At 51.4% G+C, this 16,890-nt stretch overlaps 1 protein-coding gene across 1 annotated transcript in view; it reads left to right on the forward strand.

The window, feature by feature from the left end:
* CACNA1G (calcium voltage-gated channel subunit alpha1 G) overlaps window positions 1-16,890 on the forward strand; it is a 144,346-nt gene that overhangs the window by 1,215 nt on the left and 126,241 nt on the right. The gene's annotated exons all lie outside the window — the stretch shown is intronic.

Consider the following 16,890-nt stretch of genomic DNA (forward strand, 5'->3'; position numbering starts at 1 on the left):
GCCAAATTCCAGCTTCATTTATTATTTGTAGAAACAAAAGCCCAAAATGAAATAAAGTGAAGCGATGTGGCTTCCAGCAGGGGCTGGTGCAGGAGAGGCTGCCTGGGGAGCTCCCGCAGCCGTGCTGGGCTGCCGGCAAGAGGCAGGCGAGCAGTGTGGGCAGCAGCCCCACATCTGGAGGGGGAGAGGCTGTGCAGCAGCACGGAGGACATGTTACATGGTACAGAGCACCAGAATGCCTTGTGCTAGTCCTTCTCCACTCCTGGTATGCGGGAACTGTTGAGGACTACATCTCAGCTGAGGCTGGTGTGCTTGGTGAGGGTCTGCTGGAGTTGTGAATATTGTTTTACTTGAGCTTCAGCAAAGATTCTCTGATAAACAGGCTGCCTTCTCTCCTAAAATGTCCCCCAAGAGGGAAAAATCCAAGATTTCTCTTCCCAGTCATGAATACCCTCAGCAGCTTCTCCACAGATCTCTTTCAGGCCAGCTAAGCAGTTCAAACTGCCTTTATTTAAACATAGCAAATCTAACAACTTTGTGAAGCCTTCTGTTTTGGAAAGAAATATTAATGACAGGCTGCAAGTCAGTGTGCTCTTGTTGCCTACTAAGACTAATAGTATTTATGATTACTGGTTTAAATATATTTCCAAGTATTTATGGGTTTTTAAAATTTAAAAAAAAAATTTTAACCTTTGACATGCTATTTTGAATCTGATGTTAACACCTGTATGTTTTAGTGTTTTCAGCAAAGTCCCCCACCCCAGTAATGGCTTGAAATATGTTTTCTCCTCTGTGGCTGCAAAACCAATCTGATTAACTTTTGTCCTTGGAAAATCAGTGGTATTGTGGGCACCTGCAAACAGCACTGTGAGTCAGGGAGGAGCATTACGTGCAGTCCGACTAGCTGGGATTTCTGTCACCAATTTTTCACTTGTTACTGACAGAGAAAGGATCTTGCTGGGAGTCCTGGGGCCACAGGGGTGATGCTGTGGGTCTTTGAGTCATGTAAGCATGCAGCTGTTTTTTTTCAGGGTTACTGACCCAGAATTGGGGGAGTTTATTTTAAAACAACAAAACAAACAAACAACAACAAAAACCAGTTCAGCCTTCAGATGAGAGGAACATAGCTACTTTGGTACCTGCACTGTGTCCCATCACTTGCTGGGTTGCTCAGAACAGCATTGTGTTGCTCATCCCTTTGCCTTTCTGCCACTCCAGTGCTGGACCTGAGCCTGCTCGTGTTTATATTTATTACTTTTTTTTTTTTTTCTTTAGTGTGGTGGCCCTTCTCAGGCTGTAACCTTCTAGGAATTGTGCCTCAGTGTTAAAACCATGTAATCATGTTGCTGGAAAGTCTTTGTTGCCACCAGCTGCCCTGCAGAGGAGTGACAGTGCTTTGGCTGAGTGGGTGGTGAATCCTGCCCCAGCTCTGCAGAGTTTGGAGCTTTCACTGCCTTCTGCCACTCCCTCAGGTGGATTTTACCTTTCTGCATTGGCTCCTGCAGAAACTGGATGGGAGGGCTCTGGTTTGAGCTGTGCTTGTGGAGATGCAGAGCTTGTGGCGTTTCCAGGCAGATTTGCAGTGTTCTAATCTGAGTGATAAAATTTACTGTTGATCAGGAGGGGCATCAGGAGGAGATGCAGGACCCACTCTTTCCCAGGAACGACAGTCTGTGCCCCTGAAGTGCAGCTGGAACTCCTGGGATTCTGCTCTATATCCCTGTCCAGGCAGTTGGTGTGACTGTGGTACCTGAGGCCGGGTTAGGGGAGGGTGATGGTTGAGGTGCTGAGTATCCAGCAGGGATGCAAAGTCCTGTTGATGTGGTTTTGGGGGTTTTCTGCCATGTTTCTGTCTAGAGCATTCTCTGCCTGGACCAGGAAGCTTTTTCTCTTGCTGTCTGGAGCAGAGATGTGGGCCACTGTGTTGCTCTCCTGCTTCTCCTCTTCCTTAGGTCTAGAAAGAGGCCATGAAGTTTGTCCTGATGCAGGAATTTTCCAGAGCCTGAAACCTTGGGATTTTTAACTCTAAACATGTACCAGATGGCCAACATGTCTTCTCCATCCACTCCACTGTGGTCTTTGAGTGAAAACCTCTCTGGGAGCCATGAGGAGCTGAGGGGACGAGCCTGGGTGACAGCCTTCATATTCCTGGTGGCTCTGGGGTGGAAGGTTCTTCCCTGGTTGAGAACTGCCTGGGTCAAGAGGGAAGAAGAGCAGGGACAAGTTCAGTGGTCACAGGCTCAGGGGTGGGAAGGGCTGTGGCACATACAGGGTGTCCTGGTGTGTGTGCTGGAAAGGCTGTGAGAGGAGAAGCAGGATTTTCTAAGGGGGAGGAAAAAGGAGGCAAGCTGGTTACTTGACTTTCACTTGTGAAATGAAAGCACCATGAATGATGGGAAGATGAAAGGCTGTATCAGGGTCTGTGCCAGGCTGCTCCTCTGATCAGAGACAAGAAACGAGGCTATTTCTTGAGAGTTGTGGAGTGATTGAAGAGTGGGGATGGAGAAAGTGGGGAGGATGCTACCACTTGGCATTAAGAGCTCTGAATAGAGAAATAACAGTGTAACTGAAAGGGCCTGTGATATCTATTGTACTACTGGAAACTGCCTCATCCCCCACGGCCGCCTGCCTGCAGAGCGCTGCTGCCTGGAAAGCAGCACACGGCAATGGGGCCCTGCAAAACCCTGCTGGAAGGTGCCATTCCTGGGGAGATACACCCACCCTGGCTGGAATCCTGGTGTTTTCCTCCTGGTTTGGAGGGTGAAAGGCAGCTCTGCAAATTCCCTCTCTGGGAAGGGGAGGTTTGGGTGGTGCCAGGAGGAGCGCTCCCATCCTGCCTGGCTGCTCAGGGGTACAACCCTGGGATGGGGGTTTGGGAATGGCCTGGCTGGTCAGGGGTACAACCCTGGGATGGGGGTTTGGGAATGGCCTGGCTGCTCTGGGGTACAACCCTGGGATGGGGGTTTGGGAATGGCCTGGCTGCTATGCAGCACAATCCCTGGGATGTGGGGCCTGGGAATGGCCTGGCTGCTCTGGGGTACAACCCCTGGGATGGGGGTTTGGGAATGGCCTGGCTGCTCTGGGGTACAACCCCTGGGATGGGGGTTTGGGAATGGCCTGGCTGCTCTGGGGTACAACCCCTGGGATGGGGGTTTGGGAATGGCCTGGCTGCTCTGGGGTACAGTCCCTGGGATGGGGGTTTGGGAATGGCCTGGCTGCTATGCAGCACAATCCCTGGGATGGGGGTTTGGGAATGGCTTTGACAAAGAAACACATCTTGATCTGGTCACAGAAACCAGCCCTGCATTCTGTCGGCAATAAAGCAGAGAGGACTCTTCCAGCAGCTGCCTCACATGGCTCTGCTCACTCCCCAACAGGAAGAGGTGGGTGACCAAAGCTGGGTCCTGGGGACAACTGATTGCCCCCAACTCCTGTTGGAAGTTGCAGATGCCCAGACACCTCTAGGAATGGGTCTGGAATCCCCATGGCTGCATGCCAAAGTGTAGCTGAGATCTGCACCAGGCTGGCTCACAGGGTGGCTCGAGCTGCTGTGCTAGAGCTTGGTTCTTCATGGAAAGCAGTGCTGGCCCCATTGAGAGCACAGTCAGCCCCTGCTGAGTTCACCCTGTGCCCTGGTCTGTGTTGGAACCACTCTGTGCTGCCCTGGCTGGATCCAGCCCTTCAGGGAGGGAATGCTCGTGTGTCCGACTGCACAGAGCCAGGACCCTCCTGCCTGGTGGGGGTGAGACCTGAGGCTGCTCAGCTGTGTCGTGGTTTGGGCTCCCCACGCCCAGCAGTGCCCCCCAGCACCCCTTCTCATGGGAATGCCTGTGGTGAGGGCAGGGGCAAGTGGAACCCCTGTCACCTTGTGGAAGATTGGGGTGTCCTCACTCCCTCCCCAGCCATGTCAGCTCATGGGGAGAGCCAGACACTGCTTATGCTGCTCTTTGAAGAATTGAGTGTAATGCAGGGTTAAATTCATTTTTTTGTTATCAAAAGAGAGTGTTTTTTGGGGCAAGTGCATGTGGTGTCCTTATATACACTTCTATACATTTGTTCCAGCCTCACTTCTGAGTTTAACAAAGCAAAACGCTTTGATTTGAGAGGTCAGACCTGAAATGGATCTTGTTTTAATTTAAAAACCCCACAAAGGAACGAGAATCCACTTGCTTCACCTGTGTCTGATCCACGCCAGGGCACCTGAGCTTGTTTCTGTCCCCTGACCCAGTTCACCCGCTGATGCCTCCCCCCTCCCTAGACAGATGGAATTTCTCCCGCTGTTGCCGAGCCTCTGCTCTCTCTGTGCCCCTTCCTTGATTCCTGGGGAGAAGAGAAGCCTGGCTTGTGTGGCTGGTGCCCAACCAAGGGGTCCCCAGAGCGCCTTGGCCCTCCTGGCTGGGATGGAGCATCCTGGATGGAGCATCCTGGGCAGGTGCTGGCGCCTCCCTGGGCTCGCTCAGCTCCTGCGTGATGATCTCAGCCCATCACCTTTGAGCAAGGGCAGCACAGAGGTGCTGTGGTTATTTCCCTCCTCCCAGGAGACGAATAACAGCAAATCCTCTTCCCTGCTGTTCACAAACCTTTTGGGAGCTCAGCGGGAGCAGGAGGCGGTGTTCGCTTCCCAGAGCTGGGTGCAGTGGCCAGCGTTCCTGTAATCCCTGCCTCCCTGGAAGAGCCAGGAGCAGCTTGATCCTAATCTGGGTGACACCTCATCTCACCAGCGACCTCTGGGCCCGTCCGTGGCCCAGCTGTGCCGGCAGCCCGGCGCTGCCTTTGCTCCCTGCGTGTGGATGTGTTTTTTAAGGAGATTCTTCTGCGAATTCCCCCTTCCAGGCTGTTGTGTCACATCTGGAAGTTTGTGTAGGAGTTTATCCAAGTGCTGGAGTACAGCGCAGCTTTTTCTCATTTAAAAATCATAGGCTGGCATTTTGAAGCGGGCTGGGGTGGGGTGGGGGGGAGGGAAGGGGAGAGGGAAGCTGTCTGCCAAAAAGGAGACTGGAGCAGAGGAATCATAATGACTTCCAGAAGTTTTCTTTCTTTCTTTCTTTCTTGCTTGCTTTCCCTCCCTGTCTCCCGGCGCACAGACAAAGGCTCGGCCCCATGCAGTCCGTGGTTATGTCATCGCAGGGAGGGGAGCCCCCGTCCTGCCCGGGGACCCCGCAATGCTGGGACAGCTTCGGCTCCTTGTAGGAAATCCGGAACGCTGCTCTCCTGCGGGCTGGGGAGCGTCTCTGGAGACTCGCTTGAGATCAGTGCACAGAATATCCTGAGCCAGAAGGGACGCACAGGGGTCATCGGGTGCAGCTCTGCAGTGAATGGCCCGTGTGGGGCTGCTTTCATGTGGGGCCAGGAGCCGGGGCAGAGACCCCAGCTCTCCCCAGCCCCCGTGCCCAGGACAGGAGGGGCAGACATGGGGCTGGACCACCCCAGCCACCGCTCATCCTTGGGGCTGACGTGTCTCCCATGGCTCTGCTCTCACTTTGATTGGCTTCTGTGCTCTCTGCCCTGCTCAGTAATGCAGGTTGTTGGAGCCAGTCTAGAAATGCCCAGGATTTTACGATGCACAGAAAATTTTCTGCTTTCTTCTCCCCCTGCACCCCCTGCAGAAGCTTTGGCATTGTGCTGAAAAATTCTGCTTTTACATTTTTTATTTTAAACTCTCTTTCATTTTTCCCCCCCATTCTGAAAAAACCAAGTTTCAGATTACCCCAAGTTCCCTGCCCAGCTTTTACTCAACTCCTTTTTTTTTCTACTGTTTTGCTGGAAGGGAGCAAAACCTTAGACCAAAATGAACCTCCCTGATGGCTTTTTCACTTGGATCATGAAATCATTTTCCCTTGGCAGAGGACCCATGGGGAGCCTTTGCCCCCGGCAGCTTTGCTGGCTGGGAGTAGAGTCTGAGGGAACGGGGCCGTCCACGGGGAACTGTGGAAGGAGCATCCAGAGTCAGGTTAGAAGGGCTTTGAAGCTTCGCTGTGGTTTGGAGAGGGTTGAATTTCCTAGTTAACTAGGAGGCCTAAGTGTTTCTGGGTTTGTTACGAGGCCAGATCGTGGCTTTCCCTTCCTCTGTGCCTTGGCTCTCTGCTGAGCAACCTAGATGTGAAATGTTCTCTTTGGATGGTGATGCATGCAGAGGTTTCCCCCAACCTGGGTTCATTTGGCTTTGGCTTTCTTCAGCCTTGGCCTCTCACCCAGGAATCTGGCCTGGTGCTAAGAAATAAAACAAAAAACCAAACCGAAACAACAACAAAAAAGCCCCTAAAACCCATCCAACCAAACAAAAAAACACAAAACAACACAAAAAAAAAAAAAAAAAAAAAAAGAAAAAAAGAGGAAATTCACATGGTTTTATATAACAGAGTGAGTAACGACTGGTCGTGCTTTGGGATGCTCTCACATCTGCTTCCTACCAAAGCCCCAGCAAAGAAGCTTCGAGCAGATGGAAAAACACATTTTTCAGCCTGAATATTTGCTGAGAGAAGCTTTGAGGCTTGCTCTCTGTGCTGGCTGTGGCGGTGCTGGTTAGAGCCTTACGGGAAAGGGGCTCTTGGGGTGCCAGGAGCAGCATCCCCAGCCGGGCTGGGCCTGGCACACGTGCATGGCACTGGGATGTGCCCCTGACTCAGCCCCAAACCGTGACTTGGTTTAGTCACAAGTGGATAGAAATTGTCCATTGGTTTGGCTTCTGTGCCTGAAATGTTGTTTTGGTTGGGATTTTTAGCAGGTTTCCTAGGTGCAAGGCACTGGCAGCTGTTTGGTGTTGGGGTTTTCTTGTCACCTGTGTCATCCCGGTTTTCTCTCCCTCTCTGCCGGGATGCAAAATCCAAGGGCGAGAGCAGAAGAGGGCTGAAAATGGGAACAAAATGCTAAACAGGGGATGACTGAGAGCTTGGAGCTTGGCACAGACTAGCTTATACAGAAAAGGGGATTTATTTACTGTAATCCAGGTGCTAGCCCCACACTTACTGGGTTTCTGGTGCGAAGCACAGACTAGCTTATAAAGAAAAGGGGATTTATTTACTGTAATCCAGGTGCTAGCCCCACACTTACTGGGTTTCTGGTGCAAAGCATCCTTACATTTATCTCTAATTTGGTTCTCTTCCAAGAGGTTTCCCATTCCCCCAGTGCATCCACTGAATCAGCTTCGAGATGCTCCCTGACCCTGGGGGCTGAAGGCAAACCCACGGGCAGCAGCAGTGGAACTGGGAATCTCACAGGGATTCACTCACCTTGGCTGTCCGACCACCCCCAGGGGGGTTTTTGCCTGCAGGATTTCCTGTGATTCACACCTTAATCAGGTCAGGTTTCCAAGTCCCTCCTCTTGCATTCTTGATGGCCTCTGTGCTCCCTGGGAGATGCTGGTGGCCAGAGCGGCCCAGCCCTCCCCTGCCCAGATGGCGAGGAGGGCTTGCTGATGATTTGTTAATTCAAATAGAAAGTGCTTTTAACCCCTGGTGAGGCTGGAGCTGCCTTCTGGAGGGCAGGGCTCGCCCCCATGCCTGCGACTCCTGCTGCCAAAACATTTATTTGGTGTTAAGCTGCCAGCCACGCTATGTAAGTAAGGATGTTAATCATGAGTAAGGTTCATTTTTAACTCTGAGTTGAGACTAGTCTTGAGAAGAGCTGTACTCTGGGAAGGGGAGAAGGTGGTGGGAGCTCTGCTGTGTGTGGGTGTGCAGCTCCTAGGGCCAGGTTGTATGGATCCTCTGGAAGGGAGCAAATGTCTCTGCTCCTTCTTGGCTACAGGGGCTGTAGGGATAAATTGTTCCTTCTGCTGTGGGTGAATGAGGCTTCTAAGTGTGTTTGATGGGCTGCTCTTTAATCAGACTCCTCCACATCAGTGCTAGCTGCTAATAACATGAATCCCAGATCTGGGCTGGTGGTCCCTGTGCCTGTGTTGGATGCAAAATGTCTTTAATTTGGGAACCATCATGTCTAGATAGCCTGGCTGTAACAATTCTGCCTTAATGGGAGAAAAAAAAAACTCCAATAAGAATGATAAATAAAGGAGCCCTCTGATGCGCCATTGAATTAATGTTTATCCGGGCAGATAGGGAGGAAAGGAATTAAATTAATATCTGACTTGTAACTGCTACTGTATGTGATTATTGACTTATCTTGCTTTGGAGGGCCATAAATATGTCTCAGGATATACCCCTGAGACCATAATCTGCTCAGGATCACTGTGCAGGTCTGTCTCTGATGTTCCTTTAGAGATTCATCCTGACTTCTAGGGTCAAAAATCCAAATTCCTCTGACAAAGGACCTAGCCACATGCAGAGGGGAATGTCTTTGCACTACATGGCAAGCATGCAGCATAATTCCTGAAGGTTTCTGCCTTGTATAAATTGCTTTATTGTTTGTAATCCATGGCTGGCTCAGCGTTGGAGGCTGTGGGGCCTGATTCAAGTCAGAGGAGACATGCAGGTGAAGTTTCTTGGCTCTGGAATTGGGATGGATCACAGCTGCAGTCTCATATTCTTATCCACTGCCTTTCTTCCTGTCCTTGGGATTTTGTGCCCCTTAGGCAGTTGTTTGGGGAGATAAGATGGGCCTCTCAGCCTGCCCCTCAGCAGCCCTGGCCCAGGGCTTTGTGCATCCATGAGCCTGGGGAGAGGGGTGAGCTCTTCCCTTTCAGCCGTCGGTGCTGAGTGGATGCTTCTGTTGATGACTCAGTGGATGTGAGCTGACCCCAGGCACCCAAAACCCTGCTGGCCATGGGGGTGGCACAGGGCATTTCACATTTCAGTGTCCTCAATGTCCTGGGGCTTTGTACCCACACGTGTGGTGCACACAGGGCCAGCAGCTTGGGAAACAGATGGATGGTGGCAGCAAGGGCCAAGTTAGCCTCTCATGTTCCCCTGGAGAAGCTGAGCTGGAGCATCCCTGTGTGACAAGGTGCTTCCTCCAGCTGAGGTGTGTGTTTCCCCTCTTGGGCTGTGTTTCATGTAGGGGATAACCCGCTGCCTGTGTGACTCCTCTTTCAGCAGTGTGTGTCCACCCCATTCTCTGGCACAGCCAGTGTTAGTGCAGGAGTCCCAGGCTGTGAATGGTGCTCTGAGCCCCCAAATCTCCTCTTCTTCCCACCCATTGCCTCAGGCCCTGCTGCCTGGATGGTGAGGGTGGAGCATTGCTGTGGTGAGGGTGTTTTTCAGGATGCTTCTGTTTTTTCCTTCCATCCTGTCCCTTATGATGGTGCGCATCCTGCCCCACAGCAACCCCCTCCATACACCAACATGCTGTTCCCATGGGGGCAAATCACAGCCCCTTCTCCAGAAGCTGCTCGTAGCAGCAGAACAGGGGAATCCTGGCTTTTTCCAGGAAAAGAAGAGCAGAGGAGCCCAAGGCCAGCACGGGGTATCCACAGTGAGGGTGGAGACACTTCTGCCTTCATCTCAGTAAATGGGCTCTGGCTCCTCCAGCAGCAGATGTTCACATCCCAGTTGGGTTCTGGGCTTGGCTTTGTGCTGGGCTTTGTTTTCTCTTGTCTTGTAGCCCCATGAAGCTGGGCTGTCTCAGCTCTGGGAGCTCAGAGGATTGAGCAAGTGGGGGTCAATCTACAGATCTTGTGGTGAACCAGGGGGTGAAAGGAAAGTGCTTTGCAGTGCCTCCCCCCCTGCCACCTCTTCTCCAATCTCCCCCTTTGGTCTGCCAAACACCTGGATTTTTTTCACCTCTGGTTTGGGATTTTCTTTACTATTGCCTGGAATTTGCATGGGGGGCAGGTTGGAGGTTGGGGGGGGGGTGTGTGCACTGAATCTATTCAAGGAGTTGTGATCTCTGCATTTCATTTTGCAGTTCAGCTGGAAAGATCTCGTTTCCAAATACACCCACACACAGGCACAGCAAGAGAGGAGAGCGCAGGGGAGGGAGGGAGCTGCTCAAGGGGGATGGGGCAGCATGGGCAGGGCTGGGGACCATGGCATGGCTACTGGGAGCCTTGGCAAATCTGACTGGGAATGGTCCTGCCTTTATCTGAGGACAGGAAATGCCTCTGCCCTGTGTCTCAGGGCCATGCAGAAGCCTGGTGGCCCTGTGAGTGCCTGGCTGCTTTAGTCCAGAGCCAAAAGGGACTGAGAGGAGCAAAGGTCCCTGAGCAGAGCCCTTGCTCTGAGCCTGGCAGTGGCCCTGAGAGCATCTGGGGGGGACTCCAGGGCAGTTTTAGAATTGCCCGCAGTGTGTGTGTGGGTACATACACATCCCCACCATGGGCTGAGCAGAGCCCAGGACATGGCTGCACCGTGGTGAGACCTCCTTTTCTAATGGAAGAAGAGCAAAGGCACAGAAAGAAGTCACAAAGCTCCTTTCCTAATGACCTTCAAGCCAAAATGATCTTGTTTCCAAAGATGAGCCAGTGCTGGAGTGATTCTTTTAGTCTGTAACTCCCCATCCACACTGTCTCCCTCCAGGGGCTTCCTTGCCAGCCAGGTCCTGACTGCAGCTCTTGGGTTCTGGAGGAGCTGGTGGGAGACACATCCTGCATCTCCCAGTGCTGTTAGGGATGGGCTTAGTGGAAAGCAAATGAGCCTTCATCCTGGTGGGCATCTAAATGTGCAGCAGAGGGTAAAAGTGAGGAGCTGAACAGATGGGAACTTGGTGTTGGTAGGTTTTGGAGAGACACCTCAGTCTGCCTAAGCTGGGAGCTGACAGTCACCTTGCCTCGATGTTAGCGTGCCAGGGCAATGTGGGGACAGTTACCTGAGCCCCCAAGTCTGGCTCCTTCCCTGACTTCAGGGCTTTGGAGCAGCTTGGGGTGCTGGGATGTTGCCACAGGTACCTGCACTCCCACCCAGCTTCCCCTGGGGCCCCTTGGGTGGATGCTGGTGGCACGTCTGAGGCTCAGCCCCCGCACACCGAGTCCTTCCATCACCCCTTCGGGTCAGTGCGTGATTTTTTCCGTCGCTCTGAAGCGGCTGAGCTCATACAACAATATTCCCTGGGCCAACACCGCTCCTTTTTGAAGTTCCTTGTTTTGGTGTTCCTCAAGCTCTGTTTCCTCAGGCATGAAATACAACACCCCTTGGCACTGGAGGCTTTCCCCAGTGCTGTGGCTTTGGTTATCCCCTGCATCCTGCTGCCAGGTGAAACCACTGCCCTGTCCCTGAGCTGCTGCTGGTGGATGCCATCACCTCCCTAACTCATCCCAAGGCTTAAAAGGTGGCAGAACGGGATCCTTTGGCCGCCTTGGCGTGCCGGAGGATGCCGCCAGTGGAAAGGCAGCCACTGGAGCGTGCTTGGGGCCATGTCTGTCTTAGCCAGTGGCCGCAACTGGAGCCAAGCAGTGAAAATGCCAGAGCAGTGAGTTTATCCCACGATGTTTGATTTGTGGTCACGGTGGAAGCTGGGTCAGGAGTGACAGTGGAGGATGCAGCAGAAAAGAGCAATTTCAAGACAGTCGCAAAAACATTTCATGCTGCTAAAAGTCGGGATTTTCTCCTTTGTTTTTCCTCCCCCGCTGCTGGCCGTGCTGGCAGTGAGGTGAAGTTTTTGGGAGAAATAGCGCGGTTCTGGGAAATATTTTGCCTCACTTGTATTGTTGAATTTTTCTTTTTCTGGCAGCAGATGAAGGAAATGGGAACACAAACAGCTTGGCCGGTGGGGTATTGGTCCAGAATCAGCCTGGGCAGCAAGAAGCTGCTTTGCTGGGGACAGAAAATACTCGAAAGCGGACGGGGTTTTCATTGTTTTCATTCCTCTCCCTTTCTGTCCCTGTGCTCAGCTGGCTCTTAGGATGCTGCTAAAGGAGGGGTGAACACATCTTGCTGTTAAGGCAAGGATGTGCGTTGATGCTCTTGGCCTCCCGTGTGTTTTCACTGATTAAAATCTTAAATTCTTCCATTTTTTACAAGATTTTGGGTTTCTGTGCCAAGCTGGAGAGTCTCTATGGCAACTGCTACAGGCAACTTTTTTCTGTAACCCTTTTTGGGTTTTTTTTGGAAGACAGGAGGAAGAGGATGAGTGTCTGGTGCTGAAGCACCAATAACTACTTGAATACCCCAAATATTTGGGGTGGTGAGTGCTGGGAGAGCAATGGAATTGAAATACAGAATTGCTTCATGGCCAAGAAGCCAAGCACCAGGGCCCTCACTGGACCCCTCACCCCTCTGCTAATTAGAGTGGGTTTTGACTGTGGAGAGTGCAGGGTCCCATCCACCCCCACCTCCATCCCACCCCAAGGGCAGGGCTTTCCCACTTGGGTCTGTCGTTTCTGGAGGCATTTAGAGCCATTCTTGGAGTGTGATTGCAGCAACATTTCAAGACACAATTAAAACCTGAGCCTTTTAGGAAAAGTTGCAGCATATAATAGAAAGGAAACCAGCTGGGCTAGATTGAAGTATAATAGGTTTTGGGAGTAATTTTTAGAATCCTATACTGCAGGTCTTTCTAGAAAGATACTATACAATTTAATAACATGTTATATTCCTATATGTTATATTTAAATCATCCTATAGTATTGTGTAGGAGGAATCTAATTTTCCACTACAGAGTAATATACCTTTCTATAGGTTTTTGGCTGTGGTTTTTTCAAATTTATTTTGGTCCATTGGAGTTAAATGAAAAAATTACATCCTTCCTAGAAAAATCAAACAGAATGATGAAAAAATAATACCCTTAATTTATTTAATAGCCCATGTGAGTATTTTCCATAAGGGTTTATATAGCTGCATAAAAACCCATTTAGGGTCTGTTGGGGAGGTGATTTGCGATAGGATGGAGATGTGTTCAGATGCTGTCCTGGTCAAGCAGTGTGGGGGCTCTGAAATAGGGCCTGGGACTGTCTAAAAGGGGAAAAATTAAAAATAAATAAAACCCAGGACTTTCTTGCCTCTCTATTTCCACTCCTATGATGCAGTTAGAGAGATGATGGAGTAGTGGGTGCTGGGCTGTGGCATGAACTGCTGGAGCAGGGTGAGACTGGGGGCTGGATTTGTGCCAGGGGCTGGAGAAAGGAGCAAGGAGCTCTCCAAGCTTGGAAAAATGGGCTTTGGAAATAGCATGCAGGGGCTGTGCCACCCTGCGTCGCTGTTTGCAGCAGGCTGGGGGAGGCAGGAGGGGGGTCCACAGCAGAGAGGACAATGCTCTTGTCTGCAGTTTGCAGCACTGCCTTGTTTGTAAGGGCTAAGTTCTGTGGTGGTTTTGCCTGGTGACACATGGATTTGGCCATACCAAATCCACCATACAAAGTGGGGCAAAGACTCTCTGTGCCGTGCTGGTGGGCAGGTGTGACAGGGTTCAGTGGGCAGATGGCAACGGGGCCCTTCTGTGTGCTCACTCTGCTTTGTGGGGTCTTTGTCAGCTGGAACCACACCAGGAAAAGCCTGTGGCTGGCATGCTCTGCTCACTTAGGGAGAAGACACCTCATAAGCTGGGGCACATGTGGTTCTGCATGGAAAAGTGCAGGACAGGGCTCCCTCTTCAGCTTAGCTTGGAGCTGCCCATCCCTCTGGAGTCAGAGCCCTGCATGGCCGGGTCCCCACTGGGATCCTGGGGAGCTGGTGCCATCCCAGGGAGAGAGGGGAGGGAAAGGTGGCAGCCTTGGTCCTTCCAGATCCCCAGAGGACAAGTGCCTTTTAATAGCCATGGCAACTAATAAGCCCTGCATGGTGACAGCCCTGCTGTCTCCATGGAAACGGGCCGAGTATCACATAGCAACATGTGCCTCACGTACCCATAGAAACGGCCCGGTAGCTTTTCAGCATCCTCTGTCAGATCCCTGCTCTGAGGGAGCAGAGTGGTGCTGGGGTTTATCCCGAGGTGAACCCACTGCTGCAGGGAGCTGGGGCTGGGCTGAAACTGGGGAGGAGGGTCCCAGGGGCTGCAGGAAACCTGGGCCTTTATGGGAATCAGGCATGTGAGGTGCCCACGGGCAGGCCAGTACGGTGTTTCCAGGCTGATGGAGATTTGGAAGCCGTTTGCTATCCAGTTTTTATCTTCCTTATGACAGCAGCAGGACTTCGGGGGAAGGGGGGTGTGTGTGTGCAAAATAATTTGAATTTGAATCTGATGGGCTTTGCTTTACTGAAGGAGAAGAAATATAAAAGATGCTCAGGGCCGGAGGGCTGGAAACCACCTCAGCACAGGCAGAATGGTGCCACAGTAGGATACTCACAGCTGGGTTTTCTTTGTGGTTTCTGGAGTCACCTCGTCCTTAGGCTGGGGGTTTCCAAGCCGCCAAGATGAGGTGTAGAGGCTGGGAGTGCCCCTCCTCTGTGGGCAGCACTCAGCAAGGGGGAGGCAGCAGGACACTTGCTGTCTCTGCATGCAGCCTCTGCCATTTCTTGCTCAGCAGCTCATTAACCAGCCTGAGCTGTTACAGGTTAATTAGGATTTGTAGCTGGTGAGTGTGAAGGCTTTGCTGGGGTCACACCGTGCTCAGGTTCATGTAAAACACTGTGGATGTCAAGTTGCCTACACATGCTGGGTGCAGCAGTTGCTCTGAACCGCTGTAGCAAATGCAGCCTTCCACTAATTTATCCACTAAGACGCTGAAAATTTTAAGAATTCATTTATTTGGAGCAGTTGGAGCATTTCTTGCAAATGCGTTTCTTCCCCCATTGTCGCAATGTGTTTTTAATGGGAAGCCTGCACGGACACTCAGGAGTATCCCTGGTTTCTGTAAACATTCATGTAAATAAATGTGATGGGTTTGTGGGTTTGGGAAGGTTTACTGGTTTGGTGTTCTAAAGGCTGTGAACTGAACTGGTTAAATTTTTCTTTTTTTTATTATGAACTTTCAGACCTATTGTCTCCGAATTTTTTTTCTCACAGCTTTTGTTTGGTCTGTGGGCAGCTGGGAGACACCTTTAGGTAACACCTGCAGCAGTGTCCAAGTACCACTAATGTTTTGGGGAATGGGAGCTCTAACTTTGCTCAAGTGTGTTTTGAGTGAGACTGGGGAAATTGGAAATTTCTGGAATTTACCCTGTGTTTGTGTGTTATGGGAAGATAAATGTGAGTCAAGAGCAGGTGCTGTGGGAGAGGTGTTTTCTGTGGGAAAGTTTGGTATTGTGGGTCCATTCTGGTCAAACAAGAAACTGATGCCATGATGGATTAACCTTAAAACTGGAAAATCCGTGCTGGAGCTCTTCTGGCTGTTGGGTCTGGCAGCAAAGAGACACTTCTGTGGTGATGCTGTGCCCTGATTGATCTTGGGCCTCCATTCCAGCAACATAAAGCTGGTTAAATAAACAAATAAATAGGGAATTGCAATAAAATTTCCAACTATTGGGCTTCTTACCCTGACAGGTATTTGCTTCTGGGATGGGAGTGACCCCTGGGTTCAGCATTACCCCCGTGCCAGCACTGGGCAGGAGTTGCCCCCTCTGGCTCCCTGGTGCTCGTGCTGCTGCGTGCAGGAGGCTCAGGGATAACGGCGTCAGCGCTGGCCTCAGAGGAAGGTTGCAGCCTGCTCAGCAAGGTTTAATTAAATCTGAAATCCCGGCTGTTTTCTCCTGGGCTTTGGCTTGGGATGCCACGGGTAGGGAATCAGTGAAAGGAAATAAAGATAATTAGAGCAACTTCAAGGGCTGTTGCACTCCCGGCGAGTGGGGGGCTGGCGGCTGGGTGGGCTGCAGAGAGGCTGAGCTGTGGAGCTCCTTTGAGACATGCACAGCATGCATGGGATCATTCCCAGGGAAAGACTGAGCTACCAATCCAGCCGAGAGCTGTCCAAATCAGGGATTTGTTCAAACCCAGAGCTCAGAGTTGGCAGTGCCATCTCTGAAACCCCCTAAATGACTGGGCAGCTCTGAGCCAGCAGCAAACATCCCCTGCAGTGAGTGTTTCCCACCCCCCCCCACCCCCCCATTTTTTGGGGACCTGCTTATTAAAGCTGTGAAGATCCTGGCTATAAATGAGATACAAATGTACACTTAACACCACATCTCCCTAAGGCCAGTGTAGATATTCTGGTATTTAAACTACTAGAGCCAAGGGGAAGGAGACAGCAAAGGGGAAAAAAAGAGGAAAAAAGGAAAAGTACCTCTAATTGAGGTCAGTATTTGAACAGTGAAGATCAATTAATTCTCCTGAATCAATAGGTCTGGGTGTCTGAAATAACACATCCCCACCAAGGGCCGGTACAGGCTGAGAGCTGGCCTGGAGTGAGCTGCTGCTGTGGTGGTTTCAGTGTTGGCAGAGGCTTGGCCGTTGACAGAGGTTTTGGTGCTGGCAGAGTTGTTGCTGTTGGCAGCCCTGAAGGATGCTGAAGCTGGTGGTTGACTCTCGAGGGCACTGGTGGGCAGCTTCCTCTGCCTTCAGCCTTGCAAGAACCTGTGAAAATCTACTTACACCCCCAAGCCATGGTCCCTCACCCACTACACTTCCATAAGCAATTCTTCAGGCTAGAGCAGATTAAACTGAGGGGGTGGGGAAGATTCTCAGCCAGGAAAGGTGGGGTGCAGCCAAGGTGCTGAGCAGTTCTTTCCCCCTAGGTCCCCATCGGGATGCATGGGAACTGTGGACATCCCTCCCCTCACTTTTTGGCCAGGTGAGCCTTTCCAGGCTGGTGGCTTAGAAAATATCCAGCATTCCCAGACTCACATTTTTATTCTCCTTTATCGCTCTTCCAAGAAAACCCGTTGGTTCCCGTTTGTGTGTGTGTAGAGGAGATTATCACGTTAGCGTTAAATACCCTGAGGGAAGCTTGGGAGGGCGGGCTGTTTTTCTGTTTTTCCTGGTCTATCTCCCAAGGGCAGCGGGGCTGAGCAGCAGCAGGTGCCTGTGGGATGTGGCACCCATGGGTGCAGCCGTGCTGGGCAGCGCAGTGTGGAGCAGCCAATGCCTTCCCGGGGAGTCTGCACCCGCAGCAGGCAGGAGAGCACGGCAGGGAGGATGAAAAAAACCCTCGTTGTTATTATTCCACGAATTTTATACACTGAACTGATGCAT

Source organism: Ammospiza nelsoni, chromosome 19 (assembly GCF_027579445.1).
Source record: "Ammospiza nelsoni isolate bAmmNel1 chromosome 19, bAmmNel1.pri, whole genome shotgun sequence".
In the NCBI taxonomy this organism is placed as follows: domain Eukaryota; kingdom Metazoa; phylum Chordata; class Aves; order Passeriformes; family Passerellidae; genus Ammospiza; species Ammospiza nelsoni.